This window comes from Gopherus flavomarginatus, chromosome 17 (assembly GCF_025201925.1).
Source record: "Gopherus flavomarginatus isolate rGopFla2 chromosome 17, rGopFla2.mat.asm, whole genome shotgun sequence".
NCBI lineage: Eukaryota > Metazoa > Chordata > Testudines > Testudinidae > Gopherus > Gopherus flavomarginatus.
Genome location: NC_066633.1, coordinates 458,757 through 477,966, shown reverse-complemented (window position 1 = coordinate 477,966; position 19,210 = coordinate 458,757). Strand labels below are relative to the sequence as shown.

The window sequence follows — 19,210 nt, the reverse complement described above, 5'->3', positions numbered from 1 at the left end:
GAAGTACAGCTTTTCTTTCTGGATCATCAAGAATTTAGCAGGCAGAATCCATTTAGTGGGTTGTTCTTTGTGCTTAAGTAAAGCTAGCTATCATGGATTTGGAATGTAGTTACTGAAAGCAAGCACTGCATTTGCTGTTACTTCCCTTAACAGTGGCCTCACTTTATTTTCACATAACCCAATCACTCTTGAAAAAAGTATAAACAGCTAGTGTTTAGTCTTTCAGTGTGTTGTTAGTATGCAGTAGCCCTGTAACACAAAATTTCAATAATATTTACTTTTATTTTGCTTGTTCAAAAGATTGTATTTAACCAGTAAAGCTGACGAATGCTGTGGTTTTTAAAAGATGCATCTAAATACTTATTTGTTTTTAAAGTAAAGGGTTCACATAAACTTCCAAACAGCAGGATATTTTATAAAACCTGTAGGGATTTACAGGAACTTTCATATCTGGTTAATCTGATTTAATGTAGAAGAGATTGAAGGCAGGCTTCCTGGTTTTTAATACAATAGCTCTTTCAAAAAGCAGACATGAAAGAAATGTAGAGCTTTTTGTCATGAAAAAGTTTTGCTGAAAAGCATACAATTCTGTGCACACATGTACAGTCAGTATGAGACGAAGGCACAAAACCTCCAACTATGTACAGAATAAAGTAAGAAGAAAATAACTTTTAAAGAACATGAAGATTAATTGCTCAGCAAGAAGTATTTGATTCTCTGACACTGTAAAATGTCACTAAATCATTTTTACCAAACATTATATTTTTGTTTTAGAGTACGAATTTACAAAATTCAACTTTAGTTACATATTTTATGGATGCAAGAGTACTTTTTGTAATAGTTTTATTTGTTTGCTTATTTAATAAGCATTACACGGTTCATAACTAAATTTACATCAGAGAGATTGTAGTAACTCTCACAACAAAACAAAGCTGCTACTAAAATACTGGCTTTGTAACTCAGTTTCTGTGCACTGGAAATTATTTCATACATGTGAAAACATCTGTATATTTTAAATGTAAACCAGCTGTACTATAACATTCTTACCGTGTTTCCTTTGCCTTTGGCTTCTTTCTTCAGTCTTTAACGTGCTTTTTATCAAAGATTAACTGAACAGCTTATCCATGGGAACTGACATCTCTGTATCAGAAGTGTGTCTGCAGTGAAAGCTAACTAGTCTCTGCCACTGAATAGTTTTATACATTTGATACTATAATTAGAAAAGTTAATACTCTAAGGCTCTGATAATCTTGTTTTTCTTACTGTTTAAATGCTTTTCCTTGATTGAAAAAAAGACAGCTCAGTTGCTGAATCTAAGATGCACATCCTCATGCTATAGGCATGGAGGAACAATAGGCTGCAGTAGAAACTTTCTTTTGATGAAAGAAGAGAACTGAGGCATTTCAATTCCGAAGTTTTGAATCTATCATTCCATGTAAGACTAAAGCAGCCTTATTTGAACTTCAGCTCCTTTGTGGTGGATTTACATGCTGGAGTTAAAAAAAAAAAACCTATTGAGCATGCAGCAAGTAGACAAGTTCTGGTTGGATAAGCCTTTTTCCCCCTCCCACAAGTACAAGGGATCCACCAGCAATAGACATGTTCAGGGCCTCCCCCTAACCACAAACAGCAGAGGTCTGGCTGAAACCAAACTTTAATAAAGTGATGTCACAGCTCTCAGCAGTCCAAAGTAATCTGGCGTGCAGGAGGCTGCCTCCCTGGGCTTTGGCAGGGCACGTTAGCAACAATTTCCTCTGGGCAGCTGAGCTGAAAAACTTCCAGTTCCTTATGAAGATATCAATACTTTGTAAAGGGTTTTGTTTGGGAAAGGCCAGGCTTGTACTCTTGGGATTATGTAATGTGTTTATTTTAGCTACATTTTTCTGTAGCATTTTGTGGTATTGGTAAATGTTAGTAAAGTTGTCTGAATTATTGTGAACCATTTGTTCATAGTACTTAAAAACAGGTAGAAATTAGACTCCTTAGATTTTTGGCATTACTGATTAACTGCTGCTAATAATCTAAAAATGAGTTATTTATCTATAAAATTCAAAGCTGTGATTCCTGAGTTCAGAGACACATTCTGGAGTCTACTGTGTGTTTAAGAAGCATGATCTATTTATTTATTTTTATTCAGACAAGATGTTAGAATATCTGTCTATGCAGGATTCAGCTGCAAACTGTCTTGTAGGGGAACTGAATGTCTTTCCTTTTTAGTGCACTTTTCACAATACAAATGTTGATGTATCTTTTAACTTGGGCAATTTGCACAGCAGCCCCTTGATTATTTCTGGGTTTTTACTTAGCCAACCTCTATTTTATTTCTCTTCAGCTCAGTGTGTAAGCAAAAAAAAGAGAATTTGTACTACTATCGACAGACATAAATAATAACTAAAAAGACTATCTTGATCAAAGTAATGAGGGGTGTCTGAACGCTTCTAGTTCTACCACCTTCCTCACCCCATGCCTTCAGTTTGCCATGACATTTCCAGGTGAAGACAGAAATCAAATTGTCCAAACTCAGGCAAGATCTCCAGTTATCTAATACTGTTTCGCCGAATCCCAATTTTTTTTTTTTTTACCTGTTCACCTGCAAATAGTGCTGCTTGGTATCCCACATTTCTTACATGTTCACTATTCATTATTAAAGATTTCTTCCCAATTGAAGATTACATGCTACAAAATCTGCCATTGTTTTCTATGTGTAGTGTGTACTCATGGTCATTTGCTATGGATCAGTGGTTCACAAACTTTTTTCTTCCAAAAACCCCTTTGGCATCTGCCTAATTATCCCAGATCCCTTTCATTTCTGGCACTACCAGAATGCCCCTGCCAGTGTGAGAACGTGCCTGCCAGCGTAACATCGCACACAGTGTACGTGATAGATCAAGGTGTGCAGAGGACACCATTTTGAGGACAAAATGGCGTCCTCCATGTGTCAAAAGTGCCAGAATGTCATTCTAGCACATTCAGACCTTGCTCACCGGACAGACCCATGCATAACCCCTGATGGGTCCCTAAGAGCCTGGGGGACCTCACTTTGGGAGCCACTGCTATAAATTATATTTTAAAATAGACTTCAGTTGGGTTATTAATAAAAGTTGTAAGGTGCATCTGTACAATGCTAAAAGACTTCACAGAAATATTACAAATTAAAAGTGAAACTAATTTTTAAAAATGCTATCAGTGCTGACTTAATCTCAATTAAAAATCAACAATTAGCAAACTGGGCTCTTTCTTTACTTCCTTTCACTATTTAGTATCCTAGCTGTCTGAGCAGGCCATTTTAAAAGGTCAGACATATGTAAGTTGTTTCTATGTTGTTAGTTAATTTTTGAGACAGATTGTTACAAGATCTCTCATCTGCTTGCGGGAATTAAGGAAATCCATATTAGAATACTTTATATTAGATTTATCAAAGGGAAAATAGGAGATAAGTTTTGAATTTAATAGAAAAGATGCATTTCTGTTCATTAAGTAACTACCCTTTAATTTAATTAACAGTTTTAGTGATAATTATGAAATTTCCTTATTTATTGAAAACTAATGCATCCTGTGTTGAAAAGAGCACACTTGTTACCTTTTATATATAAAGTTGATTAGAGGGCTGGTCTTAGCCAGTAATAATAAATAGTAAGACAGGAGTAGTCAAGCTTGATGTCCTTTTATTAATAGAGTTGAGTTTATTATTTAAGAATAGCACATAACAAGGCTAACCATAGCACATAACAATACTTGATCCTTATGAAACTAAGGTTTACTGCTGATCCCAGTCTTGTCTGGTTCAAGCAGTAACTCAAACAAACTATTTTTTATAGTTTGCTGACAATCTGTAGCTTCATTTTTTTCACACGTGACAATTATGTTTACCCCCTTTTGTCTGATACATTTGCAAATTTGCAAGCACATACTGTAATATTCAGACCTTCCAAACTAATGCAGTTAGAATGCTTGTTCTGATAAATAGGATTTCATGCTAAACATTAAACAACTAAACTTTCCTCTCTCACTAAACTAAATTTTCCACTCTTAATAAAGGTTACATGGCTTAACATTGTGTCTGACGAAGTGGGTATTCACCCACGAAAGCTTATGCTCCAATACGTCTGTTAGTCTATAAGGTGCCACAGGACTCTGTCGCTTTTTACAGCTTAACATTATTATTGCAAATTTATTCTGAAAGCTTGCTAAGGGTTTGGTTCACTTGACAATAGGCCCTTTAGCCTAATGGTCAACTCACTAAAAAGTATGATTTGCTGGTAATGCAGTAATTGTCCCAGGAACTCATTCTTACTCCTTCAACAGATGTGGCCTTCTGTTCCTTGCAAGAGGATGTTACAGAAAGCACCTTACATTTCAGCTGTTGTCATTGTACTTTATTACTGTGCAATTTCACTTAAAAACATTGACAGATTCCCCATATCAAAAGGAGCCACATTTTGGGGTCTGAAGGATCATCAAAGTGCATTCAAATAGTAACCATGGGCACAGGGGACTACAGCTAGTTGAAAAAATTCTGACAGAACAGATTTCCATCAGAAAATGCTCACTTGATGGAATTGACCCATTCAACAGGAACATGTCAATTCCATCAAAACTTCTGATGGAAACTGAGCAGACTCACCTACCTAATTTCCTGCTTGGATCCCTAATGCCCAGCTCCCTTGCTGACCACCTGGCAGGCGGGTGGATAGATGGGCTGCCTGGTTCTCAACTTCCATGACTGCCTAGCGGGTGTGTTGGCCTACTGCCTGAGTGCTTGGCTGCCCCACTGAGGAGCAAGGGCATAGCTGGAAATGTTTTAAAAAAATCACTTTCTGTTTTGAAATGGAATTTTTCAAAAATTTCTTTTCTGTGGAAAATTTCACATTTCTGCCTTTTCGTTCCAATTTGGAATGGTAACATTTTCCACAGGGTAGCAATTCCAGTTCGTACATGGAGATATTAGTACCAAATATGAACCCCAGGAGGATACGGGATGGATTGCAGAAGATTGCAAGGGAGAATAGGAATCGAGAGGACTTGCAGCCAGAGAAAATAGAGGATAGACTGGAGAATCACACCATCACGAGGAAAAGGCAGGTCTACATGATTGGGGATTCCTTACTGAGAAGAATAGACAGAGCTGATCCAGAGAACAGAAGGGTGTGCTGTCTGCCAGGTGGTAAGATACGGGACGTGGACCTGAGGCTGAAGATGATCCTAACAGGAGCGGGAAAGAATCCACTGATTGTCCTTCATGTGGGAACAAATGATACAGCTAGATTCTCACTGGGACATATCAAGGGAGGCTATGCCAGACTGGGGAAGATGCTTAAGGAAATTGAGGCTCAGGTGATCTTCAGTGGGATTCTGCCTGTTCCTAGAGAAGGGCAACAAAGGTGTGACAAGATTATGACGATCAACAGATGGCTCAGGCAGTGGTGCTATAAGGAGGGCTTTGGGATGTATGGCCACTGGGAAGCATTCATGGACAGAGGACTGTTCTCTTGGGATGGACTTCACCTGAGTAGGGAGGGAAATAGACTTCTAGAATGTAGGCTGGCACAACTGATTAAGAGAACTTTAAACTAGGAAATTGGGGGAGATGGTTGGGAGATGTCTAGGTAATCTCCATGCCCGATTTTAACATGGAGAGGGAAGAAAACAAAGTAAGAAAAGATACAGACGTGGGTAGAAGTATGGACATAAGGAGGAAGGGTAGTGTAGATACCAGTCTAAAAGGGGATATTGGTGGTAGAATGTCTGTGTCTAATTGGGTAAAGAATGTGAACGAAGCCAAACAGCAAAAATTGAGACGTTCATGCACCAATGCAAGGAGGCGAGGTAACAAAATGGAGGAACTAGAGTTACTGGTGCAGGAAGTGGAAACAGATATTATAGGGATAACAGAAACATGGTGGAATAGTTGTCATGACTGGAGTACAAGTGTTGAAGGGTATGTGCTGCTTAGGAAAAACAGAAATAAAGGCAAAGGTAGTGGAGTAGCAGCAAAGAATCCTGTGGCACCTTATAGACTAACAGACGTTTTGGAGCATGAGCTTCCGTGGGTGAATACCCACTTCTTCAGATGCATGTGGTGGAGTAGCATTGTATATCGATGAGGTAAACTGTAAAGAGGTAAGAAGTGATGGAATGGATAAGACAGCGTCCATCTGGGCAAAAATCACATCGGGGAAGAAAGCTACTAGAGCCTCCCCGGGATAATGCTTGAGATGTGCAATAGACCATTGGGATCTGATTTGGAATGGATAGAGACTTCTTTAATGTTTTTAATGGAGTAAATACTAATGGGAATTGTGTGATCATGGGAGACCTTAACTTCCCAGATATACTCTGGAGGACAAGTGTTAGTAATAATAATAGGGCTCAGATTTTCCTGGATGCGATAGCTGATGGATTCCTTTACCAAGTAGTTGCTGAACCAACAAGAGGGGATGCCATTTTAGATTTGGTTTTAGTGAGTAGTGAGGACCTCATAGAAGAAATGGTAGGGGACAACCTTGGTTCGAGCGATTATGAGCTAATTCAGTTCAAACTAAATGGAAGGATAAATAAAAATAGATCTGTGACTAGGGTTTTTGACTTCAAAAGGGCTAACTTTAAAGAATTAAGGAAATTAGTTAGGGAAGTGGATTGGACTGAAGAACTTGTGGATCTAAAAGGTGGAGGAAGCCTGGAATTACATCAAGTCAAAGTTGCAGAAACTATCAGAAACCTGCATCCCAAGAAAGGGGAAAAAATTCATAGGCAGGAATTGTAGACCAAGCTGGATGACCAAGCATCTCAGAGAGGTGATTAAGAAAAAGCAGAAAGCCTACAAGGAGTGGAAGATGGGAGTGGTCAGCAAGGACAGCTACCTTATTGAGGTCAGAACATAGACTCATAGACTCCAGGACTGGAAGGGACCTTGAGAGGTCATCGAGTCCAGTCCCCTGCCCTCATGGCAGGACCAAATATTGTCTAGACCATCCCTAATAGACATTTATCTAACCTACTCTTAAATATCTCCAGAGATGGAGATTCCACAACTTCCCTAGGCAATCTATTCCAGTGTTTAACTACCCTGACAGTTAGGAACTTTTTCCTAACGTCCAACCTAAATCTCCCTTGCTGCAGTTTAAGCCCATTGCTTCTTGTTCTATCATTGGAGGCTAAGGTGAACAAGTTTTCTCCCTCCTCTTGATGACACCCTTTTAGATACCTGAAAACTGCTATCATGTCCCCTCTCAGTCTTCTCTTTTCCAAACTAAACAAACCCAATTCCTTCAGCCTTCCTTCATAGGTCATGTTCTCAAGACCTTTAATCATTCTTATTGCTCTTCTCTGGACCCTCTCCAATTTCTCCACATCTTTCTTGAAATGCGGTGCCCAGAACTGGACACAATACTCCAGTTGAGGCCTGACCAGCGCAGAGTAAAGCGGAAGAATGACTTCTCGTGTCTTGTTTACAACACACCTGTTAATGCATCCCAGAATCACATTTGCTTTTTTTGCAACAGTATCACACTGTTGACTCATATTAAGCTTGTGGTCTACTATGACCCCTAGATCTCTTTCTGCCATACTCCTTCCTAGACAGTCTCTTCCCATTCTGTATGTGTGAAACTGATTGTTCCTTCCTAAGTGGAGCACTTTGCATTTATCTTTATTGAACTTCATCCTGTTTACCTCAGACCATTTCTCCAATTTGTCCAGATCATTCTGAATTTTGACCCTGTCCTCCAAAGCAGTTGCAATCCCTCCCAGTTTGGTATCGTCCGCAAACTTAATAAGCGTACTTTCTGTGCCAACATCTAAATCGTTGATGAAGATATTGAACAGAACCGGTCCCAAAACAGACCCCTGCGGAACCCCACTTGTTATACCTTTCCAGCAGGATTGGGAGCTATTAACAACTACTCTCTGAGTACGGTTATCCAGCCAATTATGCACCCACCTTATAGTAGCCCCATCTAAATTGTACTTTCCTAGTTTATCTATAAGAATATCATGCGAGACCGTATCAAATGCCTTACTAAAGTCTAGGTATATCAGATCCACCACTTCTCCCTTATCCACAAGGCTCGCTATCCTATCAAAGAACGCTATCAGATTAGTTTGACACGATTTGTTCTTTACAAATCCATGCTGGCTATTCCCTATCACCTTACCACCTTCCAAGTGTTTGCAGATGTTTTCTTTAATTACCTGCTCCATTATCTTCCCTGGCACAGAAGTTAAACTCTTCTCGTAAGCATTCACTATATTAGACATTCCTTCAGACTTCCCAGTGAAGACCGAAACAAAGAAGTCATTAAGCATCTCTGCCATTTCCAAGTCTCCCGTTACTGTTTCCCCCTCCTTACTGAGCAGTGGGCCTACCCTGTCCTTGGTCTTCCTCTTGTTTCTAATGTATTGATAAAAAGTCTTCTTGTTTCCCTTTATTCCCATAGCTAGTTTGAGCTCATTTTGTGCCTTTGCCTTTCTGATCTTGCCTCTGCATTCCTGTGTTATTTGCCTATATTCATCCTTTGTAATCTGACCTAGTTTCCATTTTTTATATGACGCCTTTTTATTTTGTAGGTCACGCAAGATCTCGTGGTTAAGCCAAGGTGGTCTTTTGCTACATTTTCTATCTTTCCTAACCATCGGAATAGCTTGCTTTTGGGCCCTTAATAGCGTCCCTTTGAAAAACTGCCAACTCTCCTCAGTTGTTTTTCCCCTCAGTCTTGATTCCCATGGGACCTTACCTATCAGCTCTCTGAGCTTACCAAAATCCGCCTTCCTGAAATCCATTGTCTCTATTTTGCTGTACTCCCTTCTACCCTTCCTTAGAATTGCAAACTCTATGATTTCATGATCACTTTCACCCAAGCTTCCTTCTACTTTCAAATTCTCAACGAGTTCCTCCCTATTTGTTAAAATCAAGTCTAGAACAGCTTCCCCCCTAGTAGCTTTTTCAACTTTCTGAAATAAAAAGTTGTCTGCAATGCAGTCCAGGAACTTATTGGATAGTCTGTGCCCCGCGGTGTTATTTTCCCAACATATATCTGGATAGTTGAAGTCCCCCATCACCACCAAATCTTGGGCTTTGGATGATTTTGTTAGTTGTTTGAAAAAAGCCTCATCCACCTCTTCCACCTGATTAGGTGGCCTGTAGTGTACTCCCAGCACGACATCACCCGTGTTTTTACCCCTTTTAGCCTAACCCAGAGACTCTCAACACTTCCGTCTCCTATGTCCATCTCCACCTCAGTCCAAGTGTGTACATTTTTAATATATAAGGCAACACCTCCTCCCTTTTTCTCCTGTCTATCCTTCCTGAGCAAACTATACCCATCCACACCAACATTCCAGTCATGTGTATTATCCCACCAAGTTTCAGTAATGCCAACAATGTCATAGTTGTATTTATTTATTAGCACTTCCAGTTCTTCCTGCTTATTACCCATACTTCTTGCATTTGTATATAGGCATCTAAGATACTGGTTTGATCTTGCCTCCCAGCTTTGCCCTGACCCTCCTTCCTCACTGCCATTATAGCCCGTGCTCCCTCCTGTTTCCAACCCATCTCCCAGGTCTTGTTCCCCACTTACCTGTGGGGTTTGCTCACCTGTCCCCGTCGAACCTAGTTTAAAGCCCTTCTTACTACATGTAGGGATAAAGTGAGAAAGGCCAAAAGCCATGTAGAGTTGGACCTTGCAAAGGGAATTAAAACCAATAGTAAAAGGTTCTGTAGTCATATAAATAAGAACAAAACAAAGAAAGAAGAAGTGGGACTGCTAAACACTGAGGATGGAGTGGAGGTTAAGGATAATCTAGGCATGGCCCATTATTTAAACAAATACTTTGACTCAGTCTTTAATGAGAAGCTTAGGGATAATGGCAGGATGACAAATGGGAATGAGGATATGCAGGTAGATATTACTACATCCGAGGTAGAAGCCAAACTTGAACAGCTTAATGGGTCTAAATCAGAGAGTCCAGATAATATTCATCCAAGAATATTAAAGGAATTGGCACATGAAATTGCAAGCCCATTAGCAAGAATTTTTAATGAATCTGTAAACTCAGGGGTTGTACCGTATGACTGGAGAATTGCTTACATAATTCCTGTTTTTAAGAAAGGAAAAAAAGGTGATCTGGGTAAGTACAGGCCTGTTAGTTTGACATCTGTAGTATGCAAGGTCTTGGAAAAAATGTTGAAGGAGAAAGTCGTTAAGGACGTTGAGGTTAATGGTAATTGGGACAAAATACAACATGGTTTTACAAAAGGTAGATCGTGCCAAACCCACTTGATCTCCTTCTTTGAGAAAGTAACAGATTTTTTTAGACAAAGGAAATGCAGTGGATCTAATTTACCTCGATTTCAGTAAGGCATTTGATACGGTTCCACATGGGGAATTATTAGCTAAATTGGAAAAGCTAGAGATCAATATAAAAATTAAAAGTGGATAAGGAACTGGTTAAAGGGGAGACTACAAAGGAGCATACTGAAAAAGGTGAACTGTCAGGCTGGAGGGAGGTTACTAGTGGAGTTCCTCAGGGATCGGTTTTGGGACCAGTCTTATTTAATCTTTTTATTACTGACCTCGGCACAAAAAGTGGGAATGCGCTAATAAAATCTGCAGATGACACACAGCTGGGAGGTATTGCCAATACAGAGAAGGACCGGGATATCATACAGGAAGATCTGGATGACCTTGTAAACTGGAGTAATAGTAATAGGATGAAATTTAATAGTGAAAAGTGCAAAGTTATGTATTTAGGGATTAAGAACAAGAATTTTTGTTATAAGGTAGGGATGCATCAGTTGGAAGTAACAGAGGAGGAGGAGGACCTTGGAGTATTGGTTGCTCACAGAACGACGATGAGCCGCCAGGGTCATATCACCATGAAAAAAGCTAATGCTGTCTTGGGATGCATCAGGTGAGGCATTTCCCTTAGAGATAAGGAGGTGTTAGTACCATTATACAAGACAGTGGTAAGACCTCATCTGGAATACCGTGTGCAGTTCTGGTCTCCCGTGTTTAAGAAGGATGAATTCAAACTGGAATAGGTACAGAGAAGAGCTACTAGGATGATCTGAGGAATGGAAAACCTGCCTTGTGAAAGGAGACTCAAAGAGCTTGGCTTGTTTAGCCTAACCAAAAGAAGGCGGAGGGGAGATATGATTGCTCTCTATAAATATATCAGAGGGATACATACCAGGGAGGGAGAGGACTTATTTAAGCTCGGTACCAGTGTGGACACAAGAACAAATGGATATAAACTGGCCATCAGGAAGTTTAGATTTGAAATTAGATGAAGGTTTCTAACCATCAGAGGAGTGAAGTTCTGGAACAGTCTTCGAAGAGGAGCAGTGGGGGCAAAAGACATATCTGGCTTCAAGACTGAGCTTGGTAAGTTTATGGAGGGGATGGTATGATGGGATAGCTTAATTTTGGTAATTAATTGATCTTTGGCTATTAGCAGTAAATATGCCCAATGGTCTGCGATGTGATGTTAGATGGGGTGGGATCTGAGTTACTACAGAGAATTCTTTCCTGGGTGCTGACTGGTGAGTCTTGCCCACTTGCTCAGAGTTTAGCTGATTGCCATATTTGGGGTCGGGAAGGAATTTTCCTCCAGGGCAGATTGGCAGTGGCCCTGGGGGGTTTTTGCCTTCCTCTGCAGCATGGGGCACAGGTCACTTGCTGGAGGATTCTCTGTACCTTGAGGTCTTTAAACCGTGATTTGAAGACTTCAGTAGCTCAGACATAGGTTAGGGGTTTGATACAGGAGTGGGTGGGTGAGATTCTGTGGCCTGTGTTGTGCAGGAGGTCAGACTAAATGATCATAATGGTCCCTTCTGACCTTAAAATCTATGATTCTATGAGGCTGTTGTTCCATCAACATCATTTTTACAGCCAGATGACTACAAAATTTTCCAGAGCTGTTCAGGAGAATGGCAGACAGTCTTATCCAAGACAATCTTGTTACCCTCAGTGCAGATCTTCTGAGCTTCGAAGAAAATGTCCAACATTCCAGAGGACAAATACGTCTGCATCTTTTGCATGATCTATACATCTAGCTATGTCCTTAAGGCATAAATCTCATCAGTTGGGGGCTCCTTATAACTTCCAGTGATTCCAACAGTTATTTCTGCACCTTTTGGCAACCACCATTTTGTTTTTGTGTTGTTTTGAGTACCATAGCATACTGCTGTGTTATGAAGATAATAGAACTAGGATACTCAGTGTAGTTCCATACTCTCCCCATCTGCCCCCCCATCCATCTTTCTTTTTCAGGAACTTCTCTCACAAGAGCATAGTGCATCAGGAAGTATAATCACTTCTAGTTCTCGGTAAGGTAGACGATTATCCAAAAGAATTCAGGCGATCCTGTTCTCCCCATGATGAACAGGGGATTCACAGTTTAGAGTGATTAGATTGTTCTTATGGCTACTAAAGCATTAACTTGGTCCAGAAGTGAAGAATAGGATTCTAATAGCTTTCTTTAAAAAGTAAGAGCCCCACCCCTCCATAGAAACATATTTTTGGAGCAAGCTATGAGGGAGACAGCACAGAAACTAAGAGGATGAATGCTCTTATCTTGAACAAGCGGGGGACGGGATACTGGACTACATGGATCACAGGTCCAGCCTGGTAAGATGAAGCCTATAACTGTATTCCATAGAAATACCTGATAAATGCTCCAGCATTAATGACACTTTTGCTTAAGTATTTACAGTGCATGAAAGGCTAATCCATGCCATTTTGGAAAATTAGTATAAAGGATGCCAAGAACAAGGTTTTTAATGCATGCTTTGAATGTGGTTTTAAAGAATTCTTATAATAATTTAGTTCTCAATACAGAGCAAAGTTTTTGCACCACAAGTTATACCATTTTTATTGAAATGCTGGAATTAAACTGCTGTTGCCTGTCCACACTGTGCTCCTTGTGACGCTGGAGCGCATCCACATTAACAGCTCTTGCAGTGGCAAAGACAGCTTTGCATTGTGGTAGCTATCCCACTGTTCAACTGGCCATAGGGTGCTTTAGGAAGAGTTTGCAATGCCTCGTGGGGCAGGCACAGCATCACATGATGTAGGTTTCCCAATCCCATTGTTCCATGAGCATCCTACAGCTGCTTTTCAACTGAGGTGGTGGGGAGGAAAATGTGTGACTGGCAGTGTATGTGTGTGTGTGTATGGAGTGGGGGAGAGAGATAGTGTGTTTTGGGGGACGGAGAGAGTGTCATCATGTTGTCTTGTAAGTTCAGACAGCAGCAGGAAGCAACTAGTCTTGAGGCAGGGGGAAACCCTGACAGCAGCCCCCGCCTCCCCCCCGGGCTTGCTGCACCGCAATCTCTCTCACACACACACACACTCTCTCTCTCTCTCTCTCTCTCTCTGTTCAACAGCACGAGCATTCCGGTCACTTGAGGCATTATGAGACAGCTCCAGGGGCCAAGTACAGTGCAGAAAGCAATCAAGTGTTCACACTGACAATAGAGCGCTGGAGCCTCTGCGCAAATAGCCTCATGACTTTCTTCGAGGTGGTTTTTTTGCAGTGCTGCAACTGAGGAGTTTCTGCAGATGAAGTGGCTTGGCAGTGTGTCCACGGCTGCAGTTTGAGCGCAAAAAGCTGCTTTACTGTGCAGAAAATTGCCAGTGTAGACAAGCCCTTAAGTTTACATTCTTAAGTCCTGATCATCTAAAGGAATTCTGCTGCTCCTTACACTCACATAGAGACCCATGACCTTAAGCAATTAACAACCAAGACTTCAGAGGGATCCCACACACACTGACTGCTCTGCAGCAACAGGGCTTGAAAAACCATAGATAATGATAATGTACCATGTGGCAGTGAACTGGAGTCTGCCATTGCTTTCAGTTTAATAGGGTGAATGAAAATTCTGTCAATCATTAATTATGCATATTGCCTTGTATTTCATGCTCACTTAGGGCTTTGTTCATCTGTCATGATACATATTGTACAAAACAGCAGACACTGAAAGGATTGTAGAATTCAGCTTCCCAGTAGCCCCAACATATTTAACAGAAAAAAAATTCCACCTACAAAAATCTGTTGTATAGAATTAATGGATTTTTAGCAATGGTAAATTCCAGTTCCCACTTCTGAGTTTGCTACTTGATTGATCAGGCATTTTAAAGAATAATTCATAGTAATGGAAATTGTTTTGTGGAGTAAGGTAATTAATCCAGGCCAGAATTAGTAACCCTCATAAGTAAGTAAGTAAATAGCATTTCAGATAGAGGGCCAAAGTCTGCAGCAGTTGAGGAGGGCTATCAAGGAGCTGGATGAGGCTCCTAAATTCTCAGGGCAATTTTGCACCCATGTAGCTGCTACTTCAGGCCCTGCTCTAAACTCCATTAGCTGGTAGTGGCTTCCAGTGTGCCGGCTTCCAGTGTGCCATCTACCAGCTGAGGATGCATTCTGGTTATGCTGCCTACATGGGGGGATTCTGGGGAGTTCAAGTGTAGAAGTTGTCTCTGTGCCTACTGGGGATTTCCCCTCAACCAGAGAATCCAAGCTGGGAAATTGCATCTAACTTCCATCCCCTCTGCACTGCTGGAGTGGGCCGGAGAATCTGGACCTGGGAGAGATCAATCTTGGTGAATAAATCAGTTAATTATATTTTTAGTTAAATATGCAGTAAATGCTGCTTCTTTCATGCATAAAAATCATATTCTAAAAGGAGCCTAGTTCCCAACAGCGTTTATTATTTTTTACCTAAGTCATCATTTTTATCAAATAGCAAATTATTTATTGCTGCAGTAACACATTCTGAATTCCAAAAGTTTTTCAGCCCAAGATCATTCAGATTGCACTGCTAGAGGCAGGCAGTGCTCAGTGCATTCTTTACCTCTTTTTAGTTCGGATGTCCAGATACAGAAACCTGATAACCTTTCCTGTCATTACCTAGTATTTAGAAGACAGGAATGACAGAAAGTCATTTCATTTTGTTAAAGTGTTGATTTTTGATACTTCCGGTGGTTCTGTTTTTCCAGCAACATGCTATTGTTTACTGAGACTCTTAGCTGCCTCTTGTATTAGGAATTCTGCTTCTAAACCAGATTTTCTGTATAGTGTCAGCATCGTACCTGAAGCACAAATCTTTCTAGAGCAGCTGCAGCCTTGTGGGCATCAAACAATAGTGATGCCTTTAGTGCATTCATTTGATGATCTGCCATGTCAAGGGAGTAAGAGAAAACCATAAAATGGTTGGAAGAAGCTGCTTCTTCTCTGAACCTTTTAGAAATCAGGCAGTTGAACACAAAATCAAATTAAATTGGATTAATTTAGTTTTCCTTTAGAACTTGTAAATTAACAACCACGACCCTGTGTTGTTATGCCACAGCAGAAGCACTAACGTTTCCAGTTGTTTGTGCCAGGCTTTAGTAGAAAAGATTATCATATTAAGCCAAACTTATATTTTTCATATTCCTAAAAGGGTTTACATTAGATATTTATTTAAACTGTTTTTGGAGGAGAGGAGGTCTGTGCTAATAACTTGCTCCTGCATACCCTTGCTGAATCTAAGGGCTAGTCTACACTAGAAGCGTTACTAGGGTGACCAGATGTCCCGATTTTATAGGGACAGTCCCGATATTTGGGGCTTTTTCTTATATAGGCTTTTATTACCCCCCAACCCATCCCGATTTTTCACACTTGCTGTCTGGTCACCCTAAGCGTTAACAGCAGCACAGCTGCACTGCTGTAGTTTATCTGGTGAATATGCTCTATACCGATAGGAGAGAGCTCTCCCATCAGCAAGAGGCAGAAGCAATGTTAGTGGGAGAAGCTCTCCCACTGACGAAATGCTGTCCACACCAGTGTTTAGGTTTGTGTAACATGTCACTCATGAGGTGGCTTATTCACACCCCTGAGCGACATAAGTCATACTGACATAATCTGTAATGTAGACAGTCTTTAAGGGTGAGGTGTGTTTGGGGAAAGGGTAAGGCATTCTAAAGGTTTAGTTGTGTGTAACTGCAGATATGTCTACACCTTGACTTGGGGTGTGTGACTTCCAGTTCACACAGACATGCTAACATTAGCTGTCGTTGAGCTAGCGTGCTAAATATAGTATTGTAGTGAGGGTAGCATTGACAGCAGCGAACAGTGGCATGGGCTAGCTGTGCCAAGTATAATCCAGTGGGTACATTCTCTACATGGCTAACCCTTGCTGCCTATCACTGCTGCCCGTGCTTACCTGGCTACGCCACTGTTTTTAGCGTGCTTGCTCATTGAGAGCTAGTGTGTGTATACCTATGCAAACTGGAAATCATGCAGCTAGCTGGGCTGTTGAGAAGGAATTGAGGGAGGGGTTAGCCTACATGTGCTGACCAACCTCATGGTGTAGCCTGAGGAGAGACAGCACATGTGCAAGCCTAATGGACATTTGCTACTGAAGTTCTCTGATCAGCAGTGCAAGGACGCAGACATACCTACAGTGTAGCATCCATAGGAACACTCATCTCGAAGAACCATTGTTACTCACAAGATGAGTAACTGCTTCATCTCAGGTTTCTTTTTTTTTTTTTTAAGTATATTTCTAGCCTTCATAGTGGTTGCAGAGAAAAGCTTGAAAATGTAATTCAGGTGTATCCCATAGGCTCAGACAGCACAAGAAAAACAAAAAGAACCCTATTTTAATATTCTCATGATTTCTAAGCCAATCTTATGACTTTTTTCAGGTCTGACTCATAATTTTTGAACATTTGGGGTTGACAATACAGCAAAATGCTATATAATAAAAATATGACAGTATTAATTACTCAACAAAACCACATACTTATTGATGCACTTGAGGTTGCTAGAAAACAGGCAAATTACATTATGTACAAATACGTCTGGGTCTCCCACATTCGTTACAATTATATTTGCATGGATTTTCCTTATAATTGCATCTGTCAAACATGAGGAAAACTCTTTGAAATAAATATGCTTACAGGAAATATATAATACAAAATCTTTTTCTAGGCCTGTATAATGAGTAAGCTATAACTCACTAAAAACCACTTAACAGTATGTGTTCCCTGATAAATAATACTTGTCTCTGAACTTTACAAAGTAATATTCTATCAAGAAATAATTTAGTGTGGACCAATCAATACTTGCCTTCCTGTCTTTGGATAAATGTGTAGCAGTTTGTCCACAGAAGTATTGCACTGGAATTTGATATTTATTTTGCGTCTAGGTAAAAGTTGTCAATATATTTCCATTAATTAAATCCTTAACTTATAGAATCCCTTTTGTAATTCAGTAACCTTTAGAGATGGACAGGGATTGAACTGAGAAATGCAGACTACTTTGTAGTGGGCTGAAGGTAAATTAACTGGGGTGGAAGCCTTAATGCACTAAAGCGTTGCCCATGAGTCCAAAAACCAGGTTGGTTATTTGGTTTACATTTTGGGGGGAGAATTAGTTTTTCAAATTTGGAGTGAGCATTCGCTTTTGTTCTGGTATAGGGTATGTTTATACAGCTCCAACCTTGTAGTTGGCACCACAGTAATGTTCTGAGCCACCCTAAGATATGATTGTTCTATCAGAATCAAACTGTGTCACAAGAAGACAGGAATGGAAGCTAGAGGCAGAGGTCAGGCAAACGTATTCCACCAGACAATTACTAGCCTCTGTTTAGAATCATAATATTTATTTCTCTAAAAGTAAATAGAATCAGTTGAGAGTTTTGCATTACTAATCAGTCTCTGCAATCTGTTTCTAGAGAGTAGGGAGGAGGAAAATAAGAAAGAGGAAGGATTAAAAAATACTTGAGTGTGAGAAGATGAACCAAAGAATCAGAGAACAAAATTTACTGAAGTTCTTAATTTTGTATTTGTCTTCTAGATAAAATAATCTTGGAAACACGGGAAAAGGAAAGGTTGGAGAGATACTTTCCAGAAATAATCTGTTAATTGGTAGCTAAAATTTCAAAGCTGTGAAGCTGTGTAAAGCTGTTCTCATGTCTGGTGCTAATGGAAGAGTTAGCCATGTAAAGATGAGGAAAAGGGAAAAAACAGAGAAAGAAATTGCCTCTTCAATGCCTATCTGCTTTAGCATAGTAATGTTGGAGATTTTTTAAAGCATAACAGCTTATGTTCTGCTGGGTATCTCATGATATCCTACAGGACGGAGAATAAAATCTCCAGTTATCCTTTCCAGTTGCAACTGTATGAAATAAATAAACAAACACTTTGGTGAACTACCAAGATGTTTGCTAACTTCATCAAACAATTGAGGCCTGATCGAAAGCCCATTGAGAGCAGGGGCTGTTCAACCATCAACTTCAGTGGGCTTTGGGCTAGATCTCTTTGCTTGGTATTGGATTCCAACCTTTGTCTATATATGTTGTCTGGTAAGAACCTGATCTGTCAAGCTGCTGAGCATCGTCCAGATGATGCTGAGCACCTTCAACTTCCTTTAAAGCCTGCATGATTAGGCTTTTATGACCCAATCCTACACATTCTTTACTACATGAGTAGTCTCATTAAAGTAAGCGTGATTACTCTCATCTATAAAGGTACCCGTGTAATTGTTTGCCAGATTGTGGCCTTTAATTGCAAATTCGCCAGGGAAGGGGCTGTTTTAATTCTTGTCTCTAAAGCACCTAGCATGCTGCATGTGTATTGGGTGCTGTGGTAATAATATTGAACAGACCTTGCCAGGGCACATCCTTCTTCAGAGAAATTTGGCCACCTGTCTGCGTTAGATGCATTATAAATATTAATACCCCTGCAGGTAGAAACACGTAGCAGGTAAACCATGGCAGTTCCAATTCAGGATTTGTGGAGTCACTCTCTTTTATATTTTAAGAGGGGAGTTTCCTGAAGTAATCTTATTACTTGATTGAAATTTCATTTCTAGGTTAACAAAAGAGAGGAAGTGCTTTGTTTCAATACAGAGAGGGTTGTTTTTTAGAAAACCTTTGATTTTTTTTTCCAGTCAGATATTATAATTGATTTTAGAGCATTTTGCACTGTCCCTTGCATGAGGAAGCACAGCTAATTCTGATCTTCTCTTTATCTGATGACTTTCGTCTAGTATTGACTAGTATTGTGTGCAACACTGGACTTTTTAAAAGTGTTTGGTGACTTGGTGACTAATAGTCTGAATGAATAGTAGAGGCCCTGAACTCAGGGATGCAGAATATTTAAATTATACAGGTGAGCTATGTATCCAGACAACCAAAATCTAACATCAGAATTCCAGAGGCCTA

General features: G+C 40.2%; 2 protein-coding genes across 2 annotated transcripts in view; one reads left to right on the top strand and one right to left on the bottom strand.

Moving 5' to 3' along the window:
- ANGPTL2 (angiopoietin like 2) overlaps nucleotides 1-1,542 on the bottom strand; it is a 40,691-nt gene extending 39,149 nt beyond the window's left edge. The window contains exon 1 of the mRNA XM_050926727.1: nucleotides 1,048-1,542. The gene's annotated coding sequence lies outside the window, so the exon portion shown is untranslated. The remainder of the gene's footprint in view (nucleotides 1-1,047) is intronic.
- RALGPS1 (Ral GEF with PH domain and SH3 binding motif 1) overlaps nucleotides 1-19,210 on the top strand; it is a 356,681-nt gene that overhangs the window by 184,727 nt on the left and 152,744 nt on the right. The window lies entirely within an intron of this gene.